This window comes from Gracilinanus agilis, chromosome 1, assembly GCF_016433145.1.
Source record: "Gracilinanus agilis isolate LMUSP501 chromosome 1, AgileGrace, whole genome shotgun sequence".
NCBI classification, from domain to species: Eukaryota; Metazoa; Chordata; class Mammalia; order Didelphimorphia; family Didelphidae; genus Gracilinanus; species Gracilinanus agilis.
Window position 1 is genome coordinate 70415149 of NC_058130.1, and position 23416 is coordinate 70438564.

A 23416-nucleotide genomic window follows, 5' to 3' on the forward strand; every position below is an offset into this window, starting at 1 on the left:
TATTCTTTCAAATACATTAATATTAGGAGGGTAAAGTACCTGTGGGTGAGGAGGAGAGACTAAAGAATCTAAAGAATAATCCAGTTGTTCCTTTTATTTTGTTTTTTAAAAATTATTTCTAGTTGCTGGGCAGCTATGTGTGAGGGGTTTGAGTGGAATGAGTGGGGCATGGAAAATTGTTTCTCTTGTTCTTATGAGCTGGGAAGGAAGGGAACTTCTTAGGCCCAAATGGATTTCTAACATGAAGTTTTATATGATGAACAACTATCTTTGGTGCTTGAGGGTGTGGAAGAAGAGGCTTATTTACAAAAGGTGTGACATATCAAGAATAAGGAATGACTATATATATATATATAGAGAGAGAGAGAGAGAGAGAGAGAGAGAGAGAGAAAGAGAGAGTGATAGATAGTTTGATATACTTCACTCTTGTTTTTGTTGTTCCAGCATTTCAGGCTCATTCTCTACTTTAGTAGTGAATTTGTTCGGTTGTTTTTCACACATGTCCAAATCTTCATGACCCCATCTGGGATTTTCTTGGCAGAGATACTGGAGTGGTTTACCATTTCCCTGTCTGGCTCATTTAACAGATGAGGAAACTGAGGCAATCAGGGTTAAGTGATTTGCCCAAGATTGTATAGCAAAGTGTCTGAGGCAAGATTAGAACCTGGGAAGATGAGTCTATCCACTCCATCCACTGTACCACATAGCTACCCTTCACTATTCTTAGAAAAAAGAAAAATAAGAGTACCAAGGTCCGAGTCAGTGAAAATAAAAGCAAAAATTCAAGGATATGGGAATAATTACTCATACGTATATAAGGCTTTTAAGGTTTAGTGCAGGACTCTGTCAAAGGTTCATAATGAAAATATCATGACCCCTCTTTTAGGAAGGAAGAAACTGGCTAAATGAGATGGCGTGATTTGTTCAGTCACATGTTAGAGGTGGGATTTGAACACACACGTCATGACTGTGAACTTGGTGCTATTGCCAACACACCATAGATCACACCGAAGGCCCCTCTCGGGCTCAGTCTAAAGATCTGTCCTGAAATGCAGACTATTCTTCCAAAGACGGATGTTGTCTCCTGAAATCCTAAGGACAGGACAGAAGGAAGGAAGCGTTTCTTGTCCGTGTGCTCCTTAAGTAGTTAACAGATCCAGGATACTTGGATATTCCAGTTATTGACTTTAGGATTTAGAATCCATCATCGAATTTCTCTGCACTCTCCCTTTTTCCTCTGTAAAATGGAGATCATAATATTTGTGCCACCCACCTCACAAGGTTATTTTGTAAGGATTCAATAAAATTAGGTCAGTAAAAATATTTTGGAAACATTAAGCACTTCATCAATGTAAAACATTATTATTAGTTGTCATCAATAGTTATGGTAATAAATCCAATTTGCTTTAACCTCTTTACCAGCACAGAACTTTTTGCTTTCTTTAAAAACAACCCGAAAAACTGCCTTACTTTCATCTTAGTATCCAAGGCAGAAGCGTGGTGAGGGCTAGGCAGTGGGGGTTGAGACTTGGCCAGGGTCACACAGCTAAAAAGGATCTGAGGTCACATTTGCTTGCACCCAGGCCTGGCTCTCCATCCACTGAGCCGCCGCACTGCCCCTATAGGACTCTCTTTCCATGTACAAACACATTGTACTCGCCTACCTGCCTGTTGAATTTCTCTAATAATTTCTCGTCTGCTACTCGGGGGAAAGCTCTCCTTTCAAGCCACAGTGTTTTCCTGAGCCAGATCAATATGTATTGTGTATGAAATGGGAGGAGACACAGTGAGAAGTTGGTTGATTTGGCTCGAGTACACGGTGAAGTCAAGGACTGAACCAAAAATAGAATTCTGAACTTAAACTTCTCCTTCTCCAAGCCACACTGTTAACAGAAACCAGATCTAAATGCTAGGTCCCTACTGGAGTATCGCAAGGTGGAAAAAAGAGAAGAAAAATATCAAAACCCAGTTTCTCCCAAGAGTCCCTGGGAGAGCCGGAGAGGGAATCACCGAGTGTCTGCTCTGCTCTGATCTGATCTAGGCCCCCCAAAACCCCTTGCACATTGGCACACGCACTCTTCCTCTCCTCCGCTGGTCCCCAGCAGCCCTCCCTGGAGGCTGCATCCATTCCTAGTCTGAGGCTCTTTCTTCTGGAACCATCTGAAAGGCAGCACATTATTTCTGTTAAAAAATCCTTTTAAAATTCCATAAAGCAGAAGCACACACACACACATCTGTCTACACACCCTTTTCTTTCACTTAATCAGAACTGCCAAGCAAGTTCAAAAGCGAACTCCCTCCTTCCTGGCTGCTGACTCTTGTCATGAGTTTTTTGGGGAGATGCTGTGGGTGAGATGAAGGAGCTTTGGGGGTGAAGAGGGGACCTTTTCTCCGCCACAGAGCAGGCTAGAAGGTGCAATTTGTTCCACAGGCAAGCAGGCAGGCAGGCACCAAGGGAGTGGTGGTGGCTTAAAGCTCTCTGCACTTAATGGAGCTCTTGCCTTGCCAGAAAGAAGGGGTGGGAGTGTGTGTGGGGGGGGAGTGTGGGGGGAGGGGGAAGAGAAATGTTTTATGTTAAATTTATGATGTTTCTACAACTGTGAAGGAGCCAGCTTTCTAACTCCAATGCCTCACAAATTCCTTTTTACATAAGGCTTTGATGGGTGGGTATAATTAGAGATTCTTCAAATGGTCCTTGCCTTCTCTTGGTGAGCTTTCTGGTCCAACAAGCTCCTGCAGGTACAGCTGGCTGGAATGCCGGAGGCTGGAAAGAAATCTTGTCAGGAGCCTGGCCAGGCCCAACCCAGCCCGGCCCAGCCCTAGCCAGGCTACTCTGGGGCAAACGTAAGTCCCGCCTCCTCACCTCAAAAAAAAAAAAAAGTGGGGTGTGTATGAGTGAGTGTGTGTGCGTGTGTGTGTGTGTGTGTCCAAATGGATTGAACTAGAACTGGAATTGGAAGTCCTGGGTTCAAATTCACTTCTTTTTTTTTTTTTAAGATTTTTTTTTTTAATTTTAAACCCTTAATTTCTGTGTATTGACTTATAGGTGGAAGAGTGGTAAGGGTAGGCAATGGAGGTCAAGTGACTTGCCCAGGGTCACACAGCTGGGAAGTGTCTGAGGCCAGATTTGAACCTAGGACCTCCAGTCTCTAGGCATGGCTCTCAATCCACTGAGCTACCCAGCTGCCCCCTCAAATTCACTTTTGATGATTGATTAGTCACTGATTATTTGGGAAACCATTAACTCCCCTAACCTCAGAGACTCAGGCAACTCTCTAAATTCCCCTATTAAATTCCAGGGCTAGTGTTCTTGCCCCTTTGGAAGGGTCACGGACCACCTTTGGCAAGCTGGTAAATGAAGCCTATGGATGCCTTCTCAAAACGTTTTTAAATGCATGAGATACATAGGGGTACATAGAGTTCTGGAAATCCCTTTTTAAAACCAAGTTCAGAAACTCCGGGTTAAAAAATGTGTGCCCGAGGGCTATTCATGTGGGGGAGTACAGAGGATTTCCACCCTTGGGAAATCATGGATCCTTGGCATGTTCTGGTATGTTCTGATATGATATTTTACCAAATGGGCAGTGGGGATGGGAGGGAGTGGTTTGAAGAGTTAGAGTTAGAGCCACAGCCACAGGGAAACCAATGAAAACCATAGCAAGATGCCTGGGGCTGGACCAGCCGAGACCTGAATCCTCTTCATTTGTTGCCAGGGCAACTATGGTCCTAACGCACATCTAAGACCGTCTACCTTGTACAATGTACAGCACATTTGTAGATAGTTAATACTGGCATTCGGTGATGCTGAAATCAGTTAGTTTAGCAATTTTACTTCAGGCTAATTCAAAAAGCATGTATGAAATAACTACCATGTGCAAGGCACTGGGGATGCAGAGACCAAAATGGTCCCTGCCTTCGATGGTGATTTGGGCCACCTGGAGAAAATGGTTTAATGATGCCATGAAAAAAAATCCCTATCGATGATATAAATGCACATCCAATTTGGGTGGTACACAAGCTATGTATCCTGGGCAAATGACTAATCCCCTTCTCTGGGAATTGGTTTCCCCATCTGTAACAATGAAAAAGAATTGGGCTCAATGATTTATAAAATTCTCTACAGATCTAGATCCTTGGGGCAGGTAGGTGGCTTTGTGGATTGAGAGCCAGACCCAGAGATGGAAGGTCCTGGGTTCATATTTGATCTCAAACACTCCTAGCTGAGTGACCTTGGGTAAATCACGTAATCCCAATTGCCCAGTCCTTACTCCTCAATCTTCTGCCTTGGAACCAGTACTTAGTATCAATTCTAAGACAGAAGGTAAGGTTTTGTTTTTTTTTTTAAATCTAGATCAGTGGCTCCCAAACTTTTTTGGCCTACCGCCCCCTTTCCAGAAAAAATATTACTTAGCACCCCCTGGAAATTATGAAACTATTTATTGAACTCAATAGAATGTAATACAAAAAAAGTATGGCCATCACCACCTCCCTGGATCACTGCAGCACCCACCAGGGGGCGGTGGCGCCCACTTTAAGAATCACTGATCTAAATCCTTTGAGAATTCTACTAACTAGTATTATCATAAATTTAGAACTAGAAGGGATCAAAGTGCTTTTCTAATCCAATTCTCTCATTTAACAGATGGGGAAAGAGAGGCACTGGGCTGCGGAATTGACTTACTCAATATTGCATGGGTGTAAGTGGCAGAGTTAGGATTTGAACCAAGGTATTCACACTCAGAGTCCATGTTCTTTCATGCCAATTAAAGAAGACAGGTTGGTTTTTCAGGGGGGAAGCCTTCATGTGTGTCCTGATAGATTTTTCCATCGCAGTTTACACGGTTTGATTAAATTTTGAAACCTAGAATGGCACTCATTCTTTAGTTTTAGTCGGTCCAGAATGGTTTCCCTTTAAAAGAGGTAGCCAAATTAGCACAATGTTTCCATTTGGAAACTGGTCAAAGTACAGCAGGAGGTAAATATGTGCTGGAAATTACCCTATTAAGGAAGTATTCTAGCAGAATAGCCACTTCTCTGCATCCTAAAAAATTCACAAGCATTAACTTTACAGTACGGGCAGCTGACCACTGTCTCTGGAATGACTCAGTTCTCTCTTTAAGAAAATGTGGAACGGGGCAGCTAGGTAGCTTAGTGGATTAAGAGTCAGACCCAGAGACAGAAGGTCCTGGGTTCAAATCTGACCTTAGACAGTTCCACAGCCCTTACTATTCTTCTGCCTTAGAACCAATACACAGAATTGATTCTAAGATGGAAAGTAAGGGTTATTAAAAAGAAAATATAGAAACCAAGATTTTGAGTTTAGAAATTAGAAAAGATTGAACATATCCCTTCAATAATAATAATAATAATAATAATAAGTGGTTTTGAAATGAGATTTAATAGCAATATAAGATTCACTAATAGATGCAGGGAGGGTTTTAGACTTTGCAGAATTTGAGCATCATTTAGGATGAATTGAGTAAGAAGTTATGCTAATGGAAGGATGTGGTTCTAAGTTATCGGTTATGTTGTTTTATCATTATAATACTTGACATCATTAAAGTGCTTTTTTATTTTATTTTTTTAAATGCTTCTGTTTCTCGCTAGTCCACATAAGATTCTTAAAGGGTAAAGTAAAGTGCATTATTAATTTTATTTCCATTAATCGGGGAAAAATATGTTCAAAATAGTATTGCACCTAAGGTGGGCAAGCTTCGTAAAGCCTCCTTTTGCATTTCTAGCCACTGGGCCATGCTGACAAATTCAGAAGGCCATTTTTATTTTATCTAGGATCTGATTTGGCTGTCTATAATCACACTTTATTTCAAATAGTACAGTCAAATTAAGTTAATGATTTCAACATTCTGTAATGATCAATCCTTAGAAGCAGAAATACCTTTAGAGATCATCCCCTCCCCCCAGGCTCTTCATGTTACAGGAAAAGGAAACTCAGACCCAAAGAAATGAAATGTTTAGCCAAAGATCACCTATCTTGGTTTGTGGCATGGCTGAGCCTAAAGTCCACGTCACCTGACATAGTTAAGGTCTCTTTTCAATCATATCATGTACCAGGTCTCTGCTATCTCTCTCTAAAATTTCTTTGCTTAGATAAGGAAAAATGAAATTCCACTGCCCCATACTCCATAGTATTCCACTTCATTTGCCAGCCCATCATAAGAAAATAATCATTTTTTAAAAGCAAAGAGAAACTGAAAGTTATTTAGTCTTTGAATAGAATACCTGCTTATTGGCAAAATTCAATTCAGCTCATTGACAGTCTGTTTGCTCTGTGCCTAGCACTGTGCTAAATACAGCATGGAAATCGTGGGGTATACACACAAGGCATGGTTAACAATGTCATTAATCAATACCTTCTCTATAAGTTCTACTAAGTTCTTTTTTCTATAGTATCTACTATAAAACTATATTCTTCTTCAGGTAAAAAATTCAATTAATGCTTATTGTCTATCAGTCAATAACATCTACTCCATGTCCCCATCCCAAATGGATTGAACCATCCTGTGGAATACAAAGTTAAATAAAAACTGTGGAAGAGGAAGTTAGTTGGCTAAGTAGACTGAGAACCAGGCTTAGAGAGGGGAGGTCCTGGGTTCAAATCTAGCCCCAGACATTTCCTAGCTGGCTGACCCAGGGCAAGTCACTTAACCCCCATTACTCGCCTTTACCACTCTTCTGCCTTGGAATCTATATACAGAATTCCAAGACAGAAGGTCTTAAAAATACAAGTCAACATAGATAATGTTAATTTGTGGTCTTCTGAGTTAATGTGGTTCTGTTTGAGTTTGGACCATGTAGATTAGGTACCACTGCACCCTTGTGGCAACATAGGGCTGTCATTGGGAAATGGTCTGTACCTATAGCCTCATTTCTGGCATTGCAAGATTATGTAACTTTCATGTAGAGAATTCAGAATCCTTCTCAAGAATAGGTCGGAGGACATGACATTAGAAACATTTTCTCCTCTTGTATTTAATTAGAGGTTCTATAGTTTAGTGGAAAGCCATGAATGGGTCTAGTCTTGGTCCTGCCACTAAACAGCTATGCAATCTGGGCGCATTCTCCCAGCACATGTGCCAGAAATGGCAACTGGGTAAATTTTGTTAAGTGCAAATGCCTCAGCTGCAAAGTCCCATTCATCAAGTCTGAGAGAGTCTGCTTAGACTGATAGTTGGAAGCCACATTAGTCCCTGTCTCCTCCAACTTTCTAATGTTACACTTAGAGAAACTGAGACTCAATGGGTTATATTGGAACTTATTCTGCAGTGAAGAGTGTTCAGAATCAAGTCCCATCTCTGCTACTTACTATCTCTGTGGTATTGGACAAATGATAAAACTTCTTTGTGACTCAGTTTCCTTATCTGTCCAGTGAGGGGGTTGAGCTAGGTGATCTTTAACATCACTTCTGACTCTATGATTTAACTAAATCACATAGCTGTTTAGTGGCTAGACCCATTGATGGCTTGTCACTAAACTTTGGAACCTCCTTAACAAAGTATAATAGGAAAAATGCTTCCAATATTTTAGCTTGTCCTCAGGCCTGCTCTTGAGAAGGATTCTCAGTTCTCTACATGAAAGTTAGTTGCATAATCTTGCAAGACCAGAGATGAGGGTATAGGTACAGACCATTTCCCAATTAGAGCCCTGTGTCTTGAGAGAAAGACAATAATTGGCAGGTAGCGTGATTTAGGCATATTTAAGGGGTAGAACAAAGAAGCTGAACCTCACACCCAAAGATAAATTTGTCTGAGCATTAACTCTAAATTGAATTCACTTACCTACATCATTCTCCTAGCTTTTTGTTGATAAAAATTCCCAAACAATATATTATGCAGATAACAAAAGCATACTTATTTTTTTAAGGAAATCTTTGAAATGTGACCTTCCTGTGATCTTATTCTCATTGGCAGGAGGAACTGGAAAGAAATTAATATCCTGGCTTGTTGAAAGGCAAAAAGAAAAAAAATGCAACCCATCAACTTAACGGCATAGCACCTGCTGTCTGGAGTCAGCTATAACCTGTAAGTAGAGTTTCTCTTAATCCAGAATCAAAAGGTCTGGTTTAGTTTTCCCCATGTGATCCTGAAGGCAGCTCTGAGGTACATCTATATAAAAGAATCCAATTTTCATTTTACCAAAACTGAAAGAAGCAGTCTTATCTTTGATAAGAAAGATGCCTTTTAAAATACCAGGGCACATCGCTGGTCACCAAAACAATTAACATGGAAGTTACTCAAAGAAATACTGGAAACAAAAACTTTTTCTAACTTCACCAATTTGTTCCAGATTCAAAGAGCCAAAAAAAAGAATGTAAAAAAAAATCATTAAGCTCTCATTTTGCTTTGCAGGACAATTGATTCCCCAGGTCTATGGATGGAAACTCAAAACAAAGAAACGTTTAAAACATGAGTAACCATGAGAACACATCTAAATTTAGTTTTCTGATTATTTCATCTATTTTATGGATAGACATTCAACATACAGCTTTTCAGCATTCATTGGATGATGGTATATGACTACAAGTCATGGAATGTTACTATCTTAGAAGAATTAAAGAAATAAAGATAACCTAAAGGAAAGTAGAAACATGAAGGGAAAAGGGGTGGGGTAAGCAGATTGTAGTATATCACCAGCAGTGACTTGCATGAGAGAAGTGGTATAAAGCCATCACCTGGGACACATTCAAAGGAAGATCCAGTCATTTAAGTGAATAGAGAAAGAACAGGTGTTGCATTGAGAACCCACAACAGAGCAGCTTGGAAGTCACTTCAGAACATGTTCCCACACTCCTGGGGCTGTATCCCAAAGAGATAATTTAAAAAAAAGGGGGGGGGGAAGGATCTACTTGTGCAAAAGTATTTAGAGCAGCTCTTTTTTGGAATGGCAAAGAATTGGAAATTGAAGGGATGTCCCTCAATTGGGGAATGGCTAGACAAATTATGGTATAGGACGGTGTTGGAATACTGTTGTGTTATAAGAAATGATAAGCAAGATGATTTTAGAAAAAGCTGGAAAGATCTGCAGGAACTGATGCAGAGTGAAATAAGCACAACTGGGAGAACATTGTACACAGTGACAGAAATATTTGATGATGATTATCATGAAAACTTGGCTACTCTCAGTAATACACTGATCTGGGGCAATCAGTGCTTTAGAGGGAGTGTCTACACTGATATCACAAAAGCACTGAAGTTTTGCTGCTAAAGATAGACCAATGAGTCTATGAATCTATGAATTAGAATGATTCTTAAATGACTTGATGTTTTCACGGAGCTGTGCTTTATTGGATGTATTATTCTCTTTCACCCATGGCATGTATAACATGAGATCATCATTTCAGAGCTGAAGGGATCTTACAGGTTATCTGTCCAACCTCTTCATTTTACAGATAAGGAAACAGACCTAGGGAGTTTAAATGAATTGTCCCACATCTCAAATATTAGTGATAGAATATAGACTGATGTCCTTTGATTCCATATTCCCAGTTATTTCCATCATACCTCAAATCCTGCAGAGATGAATAATTTCTCCTGATTCTTATTCAATGTGCTTCAGCCAAAGGAACTTCTGAACCTCATAAATGTAAACTTGAAACTTCCAAGAACTTTTTACCCAGTTAGCAGAATAAGGCATTTTCAAAGCTTCACACAATTTCACATCCTGCTACAAACAAAATCAGGTAAACATCCAGTGCCTCCTTAATATTGACCTGAGATTTAAAAAAAAACAGACTCCCATAAAAAATAAAGATTAAAAAAGGGACCATGAAAATAATTCTTTTAAAAAACCCAAAAGTAAACATAAAAAAACCCATATGAATTCCATGTAAAACTAAAACAGTGAAAACTCGTCTTGTCATATATAAACACAACTGTGAAATTCAAGGAAAAAATAAAGAGCTTAGAAAACTTTTAAACACTGACGTTTTTATAAACAAATTCCGGCATGAAGGTTTAAAAAAAAAAGTCCTAATAATGCATCCATGTTTTACTCAGCAATACTTTGTCCCACCTTCATTTATGCCAAGATTTTCTACTCTAAACCCAACAGAGGACTGAGGGTATTGTTCAGATTATCCTAGTCAGATTTCTGCCTGATGAGTATTTCGGTCCTTCATTCAATATTATCTATAGCCATGTTGGTGAACCTATGGTGCATGTGCCAGAGGGACTGCTCCCTTCCCCTCTCCATGCCCACCTGAGGACATTGCTCCCATTACCCATCCTTCTACCAAGCAGCCCAATGGGATCCCTTCCTCTCTCCCTTGTCTGGGTAAGGTATGGAGCTCACATGCAGCATGAGGGTTGCAGTTTGGCCACTTGGTCTCTAAAAGGTTTGCCATCACTCCACAGTAGAGATATAGAGGAACAGCTAGATAGTGTAGTGGATAGAGTGTCAGGCTAGAAGTCAGGAAGATTCATCCTCCTGAGTTCAAATCTCACCTCAGTCACTATCTATCCTTGGCAAGTCACTTAACTCCCTTTGTCTCGATTTCCTCATCTGTAAAATGAGTTGGAAAAGGATATGACAAATCACTCTAGCATCTTTGCCAAGAAAATCTCAAATGGGGGTAATGAAAAAATTGGACAAGACTGAACAACAACCTAAAGTGATAAAGAACCCATAATAGAATTGCCAGCCAGTTGAAAAGAGAAAAGTCAGTCATTCGGCAGAAATTAAAGAAACTGGAGGCAGGATTTGAATTCCATCTTTCTGATTTCAAGGACAGTCTTTATTCACGAGAAAGGAATTATCATCTGACACATACTGGATGTGTGATCCTAGACAAGTCACTTATACAACCACTCCATAGTGCCCTAGGCTACTCTGTAAGCCTGCCTAAGAGTTTCAGACAAGGTGCATATCTTTCTCAACAGAGAGAATTCAACATTGAGAATTTTGTGGAAGAATGAAATCACAAGTCTTGTCCAAAAAACAAAAAATAACCTCCCCCCAAAAAACAAAGAATGAGAGTGACAAGCAGAAAAGTACCAGAAAAAGATGAACTCGATCAGGTTCCTCACCTGAATTTTTACTAGGGCTAAGAACCCAGACCTGCTGAGATCAGAATCCAGGGTTTGTTCTTTTTTTTTTTTTTTTGACAGCTGGTGACCTTACAAGGACTTATGGAGAGAGCACACTACTGTGCAGGATTTATTCTTCATTAATCATCTAGGTGCACATGGTACCGTACAAAAATAAACAAAATCAAGGCAAAAGAAAGGATTCCGGGCTTTTATTTAAAGTTAACCAGTCCCATAGATCTCACAAACGTGTACTGAAAATCATTTCTGGTTAAATGGCTCCCAGAGTCCACTGCTGAGACTCGCCATAGGCACACATTCCAGAGCTCAAAGTACCTGGAGGGCGGAGGGAGTAGCTAACTCCTACCAGGAGAGACTGGGTGGAGTTGGAACAGGGGAGCTTTCCTGAAAGGGCAAGGACATTTCTCCCCTGCACTTCCCCCTTCCCTTGTGGCTTTGAAGGCTGCAGCAGGGAGACTCAGACTTTGGGACAAGATGAGAGGTTGGGAAGATCTTCTAGAAACTACATTTTCTCTTTATTATTAAATTTCCCAAACTGATGAATGCCAGAGGTCGTCTCACTTGTATATACATGGCAGTGATCCTCTCCCTCGGTAATTAAACTTATTTAGAGTTTTGAAATATCCCATGATGCTGACTATTACAGTCTTTAGGATTTGGAACCTCCCTGTGCCTCAGTTCCCTCATCTGTAAAATAGTAGGATTGGATGAGGTGGCCTCTAGAGGGAGAAGCAGTAACATGTTGCTAGTGTATTTATAGAGCTTTTGGTGAGAGGCACAGAGATGATAGCTGCTCATCTTTGGGCAGAGATTTTAAGGTCTTAAAAAGAGGCTGAGTTTGGTATATATATATATATATCAGTTACTCGTTCTGGATCACAGTATAATGGTATTTTTTTTTGTATGTGTTACAAATCCTGGTAGCTTAGAATAAAGGCTGGGATTTTTTCCAAGAGTGACCTTTCTATCTTATCTGGGTCTAAGATGTCATGGGTCAAGGATCAGCTAGGTAGTTCAGATCTGGAGATGGGAGGTCCTGGATTCAAATCTGACCTCAGATACTTCCTAGTAGTGTGACCCTGGGCAAGTCACTTAACCCACTTGCCTACCTAGCCCTTATTGCTCTTTTTTTTTTTTTAAACCCATACCTTCTGCCTTAGAATTAATAGTAAGTATTTCATTCTTTTAGGCAGAGGCAACATATACAGGAAGTTTTAGCTGTAAATCATATGGGTTCTTAGAGAATGATGGCAAAGCCAAAGATGATGAATTTACTTAATTAAAAAAAAAAATCCTTTACCTTCTGTCTTGGAATTGTGACTAAGTATTGGTTCTAAGGCAGAAAAGTAGTAAGGACTAGGCAGTTGGAGTTAAGTGACTTGACTTGCCCAGGGTCACATAGCTAGGAAGTGTCTGAAGTCAGATTTGAACCCAGGACCTCCTGTCTCCAGGCCTGGCTCTCTCCCCTGAGCCAGCTAGTGGCCCCCACTGCTCTTCTGCCTTGAAATGGAATATCAATTTTAAGACAGACGGTATGGGTTATTAAAGAAAAGACATACCTGAGTTTTTAATAACCTCAGGAAATCCATAGCTGGTTAAATCTGACCTGGAAGATTCAAGGACACCTCAGTCTGGGTGTAAATTGAATACCAAATACAGCTCTTCCCTGTTCATGCCACTAGTAATGCCTTAGAAATAAATTATTATCTTAAGCCTCAGAGTTCTTCCATTTTGATTGTTTCTTGGAACAAAAGCAATTTTTTTCTTGAAATTTAAAACTACTTTAAAAATAACTTTAACATGTGGCGAGTGGGAATTAGCCAGTCTCCTGTACAGCTTTGATTCATCCACCAGCCTAAGTCCTGGAAATTTAATTGGAAAAGAGCTTTCACATTTTTTTTATAGTATGTGCAGTTTTCTGACATAAATTGAAAAGGATTTGTCTATAGACTGTTATTCTGTTTTGTTTTGTTTTTTGTCACTCCTAACACTGAATTATACTAAAACTTGTCCCTTGGGAGAAGGGAAAAGGAGAGTTAAAGATTGTAAGCCAGAATACTTTAAAGATTTTGTCCTTGAGTATATGAGTCTCTTTTTGCTTGATACATCCTTGGAAATAATTTTATTATGATGTAGTTATTATTTTTATCATATTATTTATTATTATAATTTTATTATGAAAATGGCCTTAAAGTAAATTCATAAAACTGCTAAGTGGTTCAGTGGATTGAGAGCCACTGGAGGTGGGAGGTTCTGGGTTCAAATCTGACTAGGAATGAACTGGAGAAATTCCATGTGAACTGGAATGACCTCCAGGAATTGATGCAGAGTGAAAGGAGCAGATCCAGGAGAACATTGTACACAGAGAACACTGTGGTACAATCGAACATAACGGACTTTTCTACTAGCAGCAATTCAAGAATCCAGAGCAAGGCTGAAGGACTTATGAGAAAGAAAACTAACCACATTCAAAGGAAGAACTGTGGGAGGAGAAACACAGAAGAAAAACAACTGCTTGAACACATGGGCCGATGGGGATATTATTGGGGATGTAGACACTAAACGATAATTCTAGTCCAACTATCAATAATATGGAATTAGGTCTTAATTAACGATACATGTAACAACCCAGTAGAATTGTGCATTGGCTATGGAGGAGGGAAGGAAGGGTTTGGGGGAAAGGGAAAAAAATTAAATTAAAAAAAATATGACTTCAGAGACTTTTTAAATGTGTCACTTGGGCAAGTCACTTGACCCCCATTTCCTAGCCCTCACCACTCTTCTGCCTTGGAACCAATATTTAGCACTAATTCTAAGACAGAAGATAAGGGTTTAAAAAAATTCAGTAAATTCACTATCTTTGGCTTTGCCATCATTCTCTAAGAACCCTTTGATTTACAGCTGAAACTTCCTGTATATGTTGCATCTGACTAATAGAAGGAAAGCTTTGAGAGCAAGGACTGGTTTGCTTTTGAATTTGCATTCCCAGTGCTATGCATTTTCATTCATTCTTTAAATCATACATACATACATTCTTTCTTTCACTTAAAACACATGATACATGTATCATCCATAGTCCTCCTCCCAATTTAGTTACTGATCTAAAAATAGTTAATAAGCAGGTAAAGTTCTTCCTTTCGTCTTCCTTTCCTTCCTTCCAGTGCTGCCCCCATCATGAAGCCTTTCCTGATCCTGCAAGATGCTAGCACCTCCAAGTTACTGTAGATGTTAATTTTGTATCTGCTTTCTAGGTACTTCCATGTATACATAATTTTCCCCTGGCATATTACAAGCTTCTTGAGATCAGGGGTTGTTGCATTATGCCTGACACATGGTAGCTGCTTGCTAGATGAAATCTCAAAAATAACAGATCAGAAATATCTTTCCTCCCTTCCTTCCTTCTCTCCTTCTCTTGATATGTTAAAATATGTAAGCTTTCTCTCTCCTATTTTCTTTCTTACCAAAAGAGAAAGAAAGAGAGAGAGAGAGAGAGAGAGAGAGAGAGAGAGAGAGAGAGAAAGAGTGTGTGTGTGTGTGTGTGTGTGTGTGTGTGTGTGTGTGTGTGTGTGGGCGGGGATTAGTATATCAAACTTCTTCTCAAAGAGAGTTCTGAGTGGCTATTATTCCCACCACCACTCAACCTTCCCAAGCTTCTGTGTTTCTCCCAAATGATTTTGTCAATGACAATAAGAAATTGGCAAGAAAAAAAAATCGGGGAAGTATATAATGTTCACAGAAGCCAGAATAGCATTTTCACTTGAAATCGACCCAAGAATAAATTGTACAGTTTATACAAACATATGTAAGCCATTTGAAAAAAAATGCAGTTATGTTAATGGACCTCCTACAATTTGGTACCACTTGTTGTGGCCCTCCCTATATATACTGCTGGGCTGAGAAATACACTGCCAGATGAGGGATCAGAGTTTCTTTTCTTCTGCAAGTAGGGAATCTACTCATTCCAGGGATGTTGAAACTAACTTCTGGGAACCCTGTAGCCAATTCCACTGCCACCCATCTGTCTCCAAACCCATTTGCCATATGCTCGGAGGCTGTATAAGCAGACAGTAAAAAGAGGTTTGAACCAGGAGCTAGAGAGAGGTTTCTAATCCGGTCTCTGATACTTGGGTGTTACTTTAGTAAATCACTTTAGTGTCTTCTGTCTCTATTCCCTCATCCTTACAACAAGAAGTGTGACCTAGAAGAGGGTCTCTAAGCATCCCGGACACTCTTTGCTCAGGGACTTTGGGATCTGCTCCTGATATTGAATCTTACTCTCCACTCACACTTGTCACTCAGATGATCCTCTTCATCTTTCCATGTTTGGGGGTGGGGGTCAATAAACTGATATTCTTGCCACTTGATCCCACTTCGTCTCCACCTGTCTTGGGCCCCCAGTAATTAAAGGAGCCAGAAGAGGTGACAGGTGTTAGTGGCAGGTGATTTGGCTCAAGGAAGATGGCACTGAAGGGTGACAACAGAAGGTTATGCTAGACGCCCTTGGGATCTGTAAGTGAATTCTAAGTCACCCATGCTGGGACTGGTAAATAGAGATGTGAATTTGGTTTCTGGCCCTTCTACAAATCCCCAGAAGCCTTAGTTGTGCCATTTAGATCACAATACCTGATCGTTCCATAGAGCTAGAATGTTTTCAAAGCGCTCTCTCTACTTCTGATCATTTACCTCTCACAACAGTATAATATATGTGGAAGATATTAAAGATATATTAAATCTATCCCCACTTCACCGACGAGGAAATTGAGTCACAGAGACTTTAAGTAACTTGTCTGTGGTCATACAGCATTAAATGTGGGTAGGAAAATTAAAACCCAGGTCTCTCTTGATGCAGGCTCTGACAGACTCAGGAAAGATTTTATTATCCTATTGATAATAATAGCTAGCATTTATGTGACTCTTTAAGGTTTATAAAAAGGCAGCGAGGTGGCGCAGCAGACAGACTGTGGGTCTACGCTCAGGGAGATTCATCTTCCAGAGTTCATAGTTCTACCTCAGACATACTTACTAGCTGGGTGAGCTTGGACAAGACCCTAAACCCTGTTTGCCTCAGTTTCCTCATCTGTAAAATGAGCTGGAGAAGGAAATGGCAAAACACTTTAGAATCTTTGCCAAGAAAACTCCAATCAGGATCACAAAGAGGAAGATGCAACTGAAACAAATGAGGACAACATTATGTTGGAGGTGACAAAAATAAAAAGGTTTACAAAGAGCTTTTCTGATATGATGTTTGTCATTTGATCCTCACAACAACCCTGGGGGAGGTAGACACTATTATTATCCCCATTGCACAGATGAGGAAACTGAGGCAGACAAAGAGTGAGTGACTTGCTCAGGATTATGCAGTGTTTGGGGCTGGATTTGAACTAAAATCTTCCCAAGTACAGGACAAACTATCTATCCAATGTACCACCTCCCTGTCCCACCTTCCCATTACATCGTTGTACAAATCTGGAATTTGGAGGTGGAGGAGTTTAGGTGCTTGCCATCTGTGTGATGTTGGGCAAATCACTTAACATCTCTGTGTGTCATTAGTAATATTAAGGGTTTGGACTAGATGCCTTTTCAAGTACCTCCCATCTTTAAAATCTCACCTTCAATTCAGTTCAAGACACATTTATTAGACATTTACAGTTCAGACATTACTATGTTAGGCCTTGAAAGTAATTCCTGAATTAGTTTCCATTCTGCTAGACACAAGATGAGCTTATATATTTTTGTGCAAAATAGTTTGTAGGAAGGGGAGACCATTGAAAGTTAAGGGGATCAAGAAAGGCTTCTTGGAGGAGGGAACAACGAAGCTAAGTCTTCCTTCAAGGAATCCTCCCTATTCTTGAAAGTAGAGGTGAGAGCGAGTGAATTCTGGGACTGGGGGAAGAGGGCTGGCTTGGAGGAGGCAAGCTGTGCAAAGGCAGAGAGATAGGAATAATTAAAAGGCCAGTTTAACAGCAAACTGGGGTGTGTGATGAGAATGATATGAAATCAGTCTGGAAAGCGTTGTGGAGACAGATTGTATAGACCCATAAATACCAGACTGAGGAGTTTGCATTTTATCCTAGAGGGAATAGGGAGAGAGAACATTGAAGATTTTTGAACAGAGGAGTAACATAGTTGGTGGGGAGGTAGGAGGGTGAGGTTGTTCAAGTCTGACCTCAGACACTTCCTAACTGTGTGACCCTGGACAAGTCACTTAACCCCCACTGCCTAGCCCTTACTGCTCTTCTGCCTTGGAACCAATACATGGTATTAATTCTAAGACAGAAGGTAAAAGTGAAAACATATATATATATATATATGTGTGTGTGTGTGTGTGTGTGTATATGTGTGTATATATATGTGTGTATATATATATATATATATATATATATTAGGAATATTAAGCATGAGCTAAGTGAAGTGACCCTGGATAAGTCTCTTAAACCTCTTTGCCTCAGTTTCCTTATCTACAAAATGAACTAGAAAAGGAAATGGCAAACCACTGCAGTACCTTTGCCAAGGAAATCTCAAATGGAACCATGAAAAGTTGGACGTGATTGAAAACAACCGAACAACAACAAAGTGGTGAAGGGAGTCAAGTGTTGGTCCTGAGACTCAGGAATAAAAGAATGCTGGCTCAGGTATTCACTAGCCTTGTAACCCTGGGCAAGTCACTTAACTTCTGTCTATCTCAGTTTCCTCATCTATAAAATGAAGGTAATGATAGCACTTACCTCCCAGGTTTGTAAGGATCCAAAGAGATAACATGAAATTTATTGTTAACCTCAAAGCACTTTTAATAAAAACTATTGTTATGTTATTATATTAATTGGATTAATCAAGGGCATACCAGAGAGTAGAATAACTAGATTCAGGAGGCATGGTAGAATATGGTAGGGATAATGAAGAAGGTAAAGGTTTATTAAAAAAGAAAAAGATAGAATAGTAACTTTCAAATGTTTTCCCCCCCACTACAGTTCTTGGTATGTTCTTGTGCTCAAATACATTTTCATGGAATGCATCCTTGGGAAGCAACAGAGTAAGATGAGATGAGCACTGGTTCTGTGATCAGTGGAATCTTCTGATATGTACTACCTGTACAACCTGGTTACTTAATCCCCAGGAGCCCAAGTTTCCTTATCTTAAGTATGATTCTCTGACTCATGTTTGACTCAGCTTTTAAAAAGCCAGAAGGTGACCTTAAAAATCTTCTCCGATGCACTGAATTTGCTTGCCTCTCAGGGCCCCTTCCTCATTTCTGCTCCATTCCTTCAGGGCTCCAGTAATTCCCTCACAGGCTGAGTCAGCACTCAACTAGCTGCCAGAGTTAGCCAGAAAGCCTAGGGGAAGGACTTGTAAGCTCAGACACTTTTAATATCCATAAGCCTCTGGGGTCCTGGGAGAACCTTGCTAAAATTTTCTTTTGAAGCTCATTAAAAAATAATAATAAAATGCAGCTGACGGAGACTTCAGACCCTTCACCACACAGTGTCATTTTCCCAGGCAGGTCAATCCCAGAAGCCTATTGTGTGTCCCTAGCAGGAACTCAGGTTCCTAAGAGCAGCCAAATTAAGAATGGCATTTGTTCCGGGAGCCCCAATCCATTTTAATTATACCAGAGAAGAAAAAGCATCACTTGTTACCTATGGTGATTTTTTTTTGAAGTCGGGCAACACTTTGGATCACTGTGTGGGCCATGTAGTATGCCAGTGTCTTGGTAAAAGTTTTCATCTCTCCTCTCTAGAAAAATCAGAGGCTCATGAGATCAGAGCTAAAGGGAACAACAGAGACCATCCAATACCACCCCTTTGGTGTTGGACAGATAAGGAAACTGAGGCTGAGTGAAATGAAATGATTTAGTCAATTCTCTCCATGATTTCCTAAGCCATGCTATGCTGCCTTTAAAAGTCTGATTTATTGGACTGTTGTATTTATAAGCCAGGGTACGTCCATCCTTCCTTACGGTTAGCCATCCTCTTCTCAAACAGTTAACTTTTGGATCCATAGATCTTTTCTTTTAAGAGCTCTATATCCATATGACGTAAGCATCAAATATTATGTCTTCTGTTTGGTTTGGAAGTTCTTCATAAGGGGCAGCTAGTTGGCTCAGTAGAGAGAGCTAGACTTAGAGATGAGAGATCCTGGCTTCAAATCTGGCCTCAGATACTTCCTAATTGTGTGACCTTGGACAAGTCACTTAACCCCAAATTGACTAGTCCTTGCCACAGTTCTGCCTTGAACCTTGTATTGATTTTAAGACAGAAGTTGTGGGTTCAAACAACAACAAAAGTACTTTATAACTTGGCCCCCTCCTACTTTTCCAATGTTCTCACACTTAATTCTCTTTCACACACTCTGGGATCTGGTGGCTTCTTTATTGTTCTTCACACTCCATTTCCTAACTCTGGAACATTTTCATTGACTTTTCCCCCATGCCTGGAACTCTCCCTCCTCATCCTCACTCCCAACCCCCAGCTTTACCTGATCCTTTTAAGTCTCAGCCAAAGTTCTACCTTCTGTAAGAATTCTTTCCATCTTCTTTAATTGTAGTGCTTTCAGGGACAACTAGGCTGCTCAATGATTTCAGAGTCAGGCCTGGAGACAACAGATTCTGGGTTCAAATTTGACCACAGATACTTCCTAGTAAGTCATTTAACCCCAGCCTCGCCCTTACCAATCTTCTTTCTTGGAATAGCTACTTTGTGTGGATTCTAAGACGGAGAAGCTAAGGGTTAAAAAAAAAATGAATGAAAATGTGAGACTATTCAGTTGTATTTTTAAACTAACTCTCAAAGAAAAGGAGTTTCAAATGGTCAGGGATCAGAATTCAGTCTATTATGTAACATCCAGCCTTCCAGAGAAGACAAAGAGAATTGCCCCAGTAAAGGGAGCAAGGTGTGGCAAGGATCATTGAATTGCTCCCAAGGGCTCACCACTGCTATCACTTCCTGGACTAGATTGGGCTAGAAGAAGAGATTGAGTATAACTGGAGAAAGTAATAACCAGGATGAAAATATCTTGGATTGCAGAAAATAAAAGTTCTAAGATTTTACCCAGATTTAAAAAGGCCTCTAAGGCAGGTTTGTACAGGTGCTGATGGCAAAGAAGTTAAGCATGTTTTGCTTTCTTTAATTTATTTTCCTTTATTTTTACTAACTGATCCATCAAAGTAACTCTGGAATTATGAGAATCCTCCATTACAGTGGAATACCAACCATCTTTAAAAATACTGGGCAGCAGGAAGAGGTGGGGAGGATAGGAGTCATCCAAGGTTGGCAAGCTGAGATTGGTAGAAGATGAAGAGGACAGAAGATGTGAGAGTAGGAGAGATGATGCCATGGAATGCTTATCTTTTAATACATGTATCACCCAGTGGAACTGCTTGTCAACTCTGGGAAGGAGGAGGGAAGAAGGGAGGAAGACAATATGAATCATGCAACTTTGGAAAACTTATGTGTAAATTTGTTATTAGAATAAAATAAAGAGAAAATTAACAATAAATTAAATTAATTTAATTTAAAAATACCTATCTTTAAAAGATAAGTGAAGTCAGAAAAAAGGTTAGAGAAGGTATAATAGAGAGGAATCGAGGGACAAAGAGGTCATGATAAGGTCCAAGTACAGATATGGAAGAAATGAAGTGCTAGGAATTATGGAAGGAGATTCTGATGAAATAATTTAGGATATTGGAGGTGAAACAGTTTTGAGGTATAATGAAGCTTAATGTGTGGCCCACCTCCAGCAGATGGCTAAAACACAACAGAAACGATGGTGAAAGTTTCCAAAGGAGTCAAACTGGGAAGACAGGGCATGGGGAGAGCAGTGTGGATACTGAGGATGATGGCAAGGGAAGCAGTAGAAAGAAAATCAGATGATATAGTAGGGAAAGTATCTAAGAAATAGCTAGATAATATGAGCAAGAAAATGGAGAAGATGGTGTGAGTTTTAAAAACAGGAGTTTTTGAGGATAATGGCAGGGCAAAGGTCTAAGTATGTCAATTCCATCCTAGCCTTGATAAGACTGAGAAGAGAGAGAGAATATTAGAAAGAGCTACCCAAGAGGTATAAGTGTTGAAGAAGAGTTGGCTTTAAGTTAATTTAAGAAGAAGAAATGAAGGTGGTTGTTTTGTTTTGTTTTGTTTTTTAAACAGTGAAATCACAAGACTGAAAAATAACAGCATTCACCTTCAATTAAAAACAATGGTTTCCAAGGCCACAGTGGAAAGAGTGAACAGGGTAGGATAGAGACTGAAGGAACCTTGGGATGACTCCTTGAACCTTGGGGTGAATAGGGATAAGGAAAGAGGGAATAACAGGACAAGGCTTGTCCCAAGAGGTGCGCCCTTCTAGAAGAAAGGGATTAGGGATGGGATTAGGAAACTGGACTATTTGTTGGAGAAGTTCATTAGATGTGATAATTATAACAATAATGATGCTTTAGATTTATATAGCCCTTTAAGGCTTGCGAAGAGAACATTAGTTCATTTGAGTTTCTCAAGAATCTCCATTTTAGAAGTGAGCAGAACCAGGAGAACATTGTACATAGAAGGTAAAATATTGTGGAAAAATCCAATGTAATAGACTTTGCTACTGGTAGCAATGCAACAGGCTGGGGCATTCCAGAAGGACTTATGGGAAAGGATGCTATCTGCATTGAGAGAAAGAACTATGGGAGTAGAAATGAAAAAAACAAAACAAAACAAAACATATGCCATCACTTATCCTATGTATATATATGGGGATATGATTTGGGGTATAGGCTTTAAAAAATCGCTTTACAACAAAAATGAATAAAATGGAAATAGGTATCAAGAGATAACATTTGTACAACCCAGTAGAATAGCTTGTCAGCTCTGGGAGTAGGGAGGAAGAAGGGAGGGAAAGAAAATGAATCATGGAAAAATGGAAAAATATTTCAAAATTAAAAAAAAATTTTAATCCCCATTTTATAACTGAGCTTTTGAGTGAGTAGTTAAGTGATTTGTTTAATTTAGTAAGTATTCGAGGAAGGATAAGAATGCAGATACTGGGGAAGACACATAGTAGACAGGCAGTGATGGGCCATAGAGAAAAATGAGTAGTTCTGCTTGGAATACCAGTATTCCGGGATATGTGCTATCACAGTCTGGGACATTCCACTGTTATCTGACTGCAGTGGCCCTACGAAGGGGAGAATGGTGGAACTAGCTGAAACTTTCCATAATCTAGGTCCTTCCTATCACAATCCTGAATTATCTCCCCATAACAATCAAGAATTCCAGCCAGGACAAGTATTGGGTGGCCATTATGGTAGCAAAAGACATGCAACTCTGGGCCACGGAGGTGAGTAATACTATGGGTATAAATAACTGGGGACCTCTGCTGTAAAAATAACAACTGTGAAGTCTACTTGTCGACCCATAATAAGATGTAATAGCCAGCTTCCACAGCTATGAAAACACTACATTCACATATCTTGGAAGTCAAAGGTGCATACTCAAGTTTGCCCAGCTATAATTAGATCAGTTTATTTTTGTCAAGGATTCGTATTCCCACCAATATATTTGAACCAATCAGAACCCTGCTAGGGCTCTTCTGGCCACAGAATTTGAAAGAAAGGCTCAAGGCAAAAATGTGCACAGGTGAAATAATACTCAGAGAATGGATCTTGATTACCCTAGCTTCTTGTTGAAGGAGGAATTCGTTTTCAGAGGCTGACTTATTTTTTCTGGAAGTCCCTTTCAACACCTGTTCAGGGACTTGAACTGGTTTTGCCTGGATAAAAAGATATCTTTAATGAGCTAAGAGTTCTTGTTTCATCTCTGAGGATGAGTGTATGAAGCTGGCATCTTTGGTGTCTCACTTGAAGATCACCTGATGCCAATTAAGTGTTATCTTCCACACTACTCCTTTAACTAAATGGCATCCATTTGTGGCTTGTGATAACGCCAGGCATTAGTTAGTGCATTTTTAAAAAAATAGGACACGTGGGGTTCACGAGATCATCATTAGTTATAAGATGTCTGTTTGATTTGCTTTAAGGCAGCCTTGCAGATGTCCAGGTCCTATGAACATCAGCTGAAGTAAAATGGGATGGTTAGCCTCTAGGACTCAGGAGTGGCATGAAAACTATCTTTGAGAATCTGAATGGAGGTTGTGTGAGAGATTAGACTTGTTCTCCTTGATTCTAAGGTGCAGAACCAGGAGTGATGGGTGGAAGTTGCCAAAAGTCATATTTCGGTTCAATGTCAGGAAAATCATCCTAATATTTAGGGCTGTCCCAAAGTGGAAGAGGCAATCTTGAGTGTTCATCATAGATTCACATTCATTTTATTGTATAACAACCCTGGGGGAGAGTAGATGCTATTTACAGATGAGGAAAG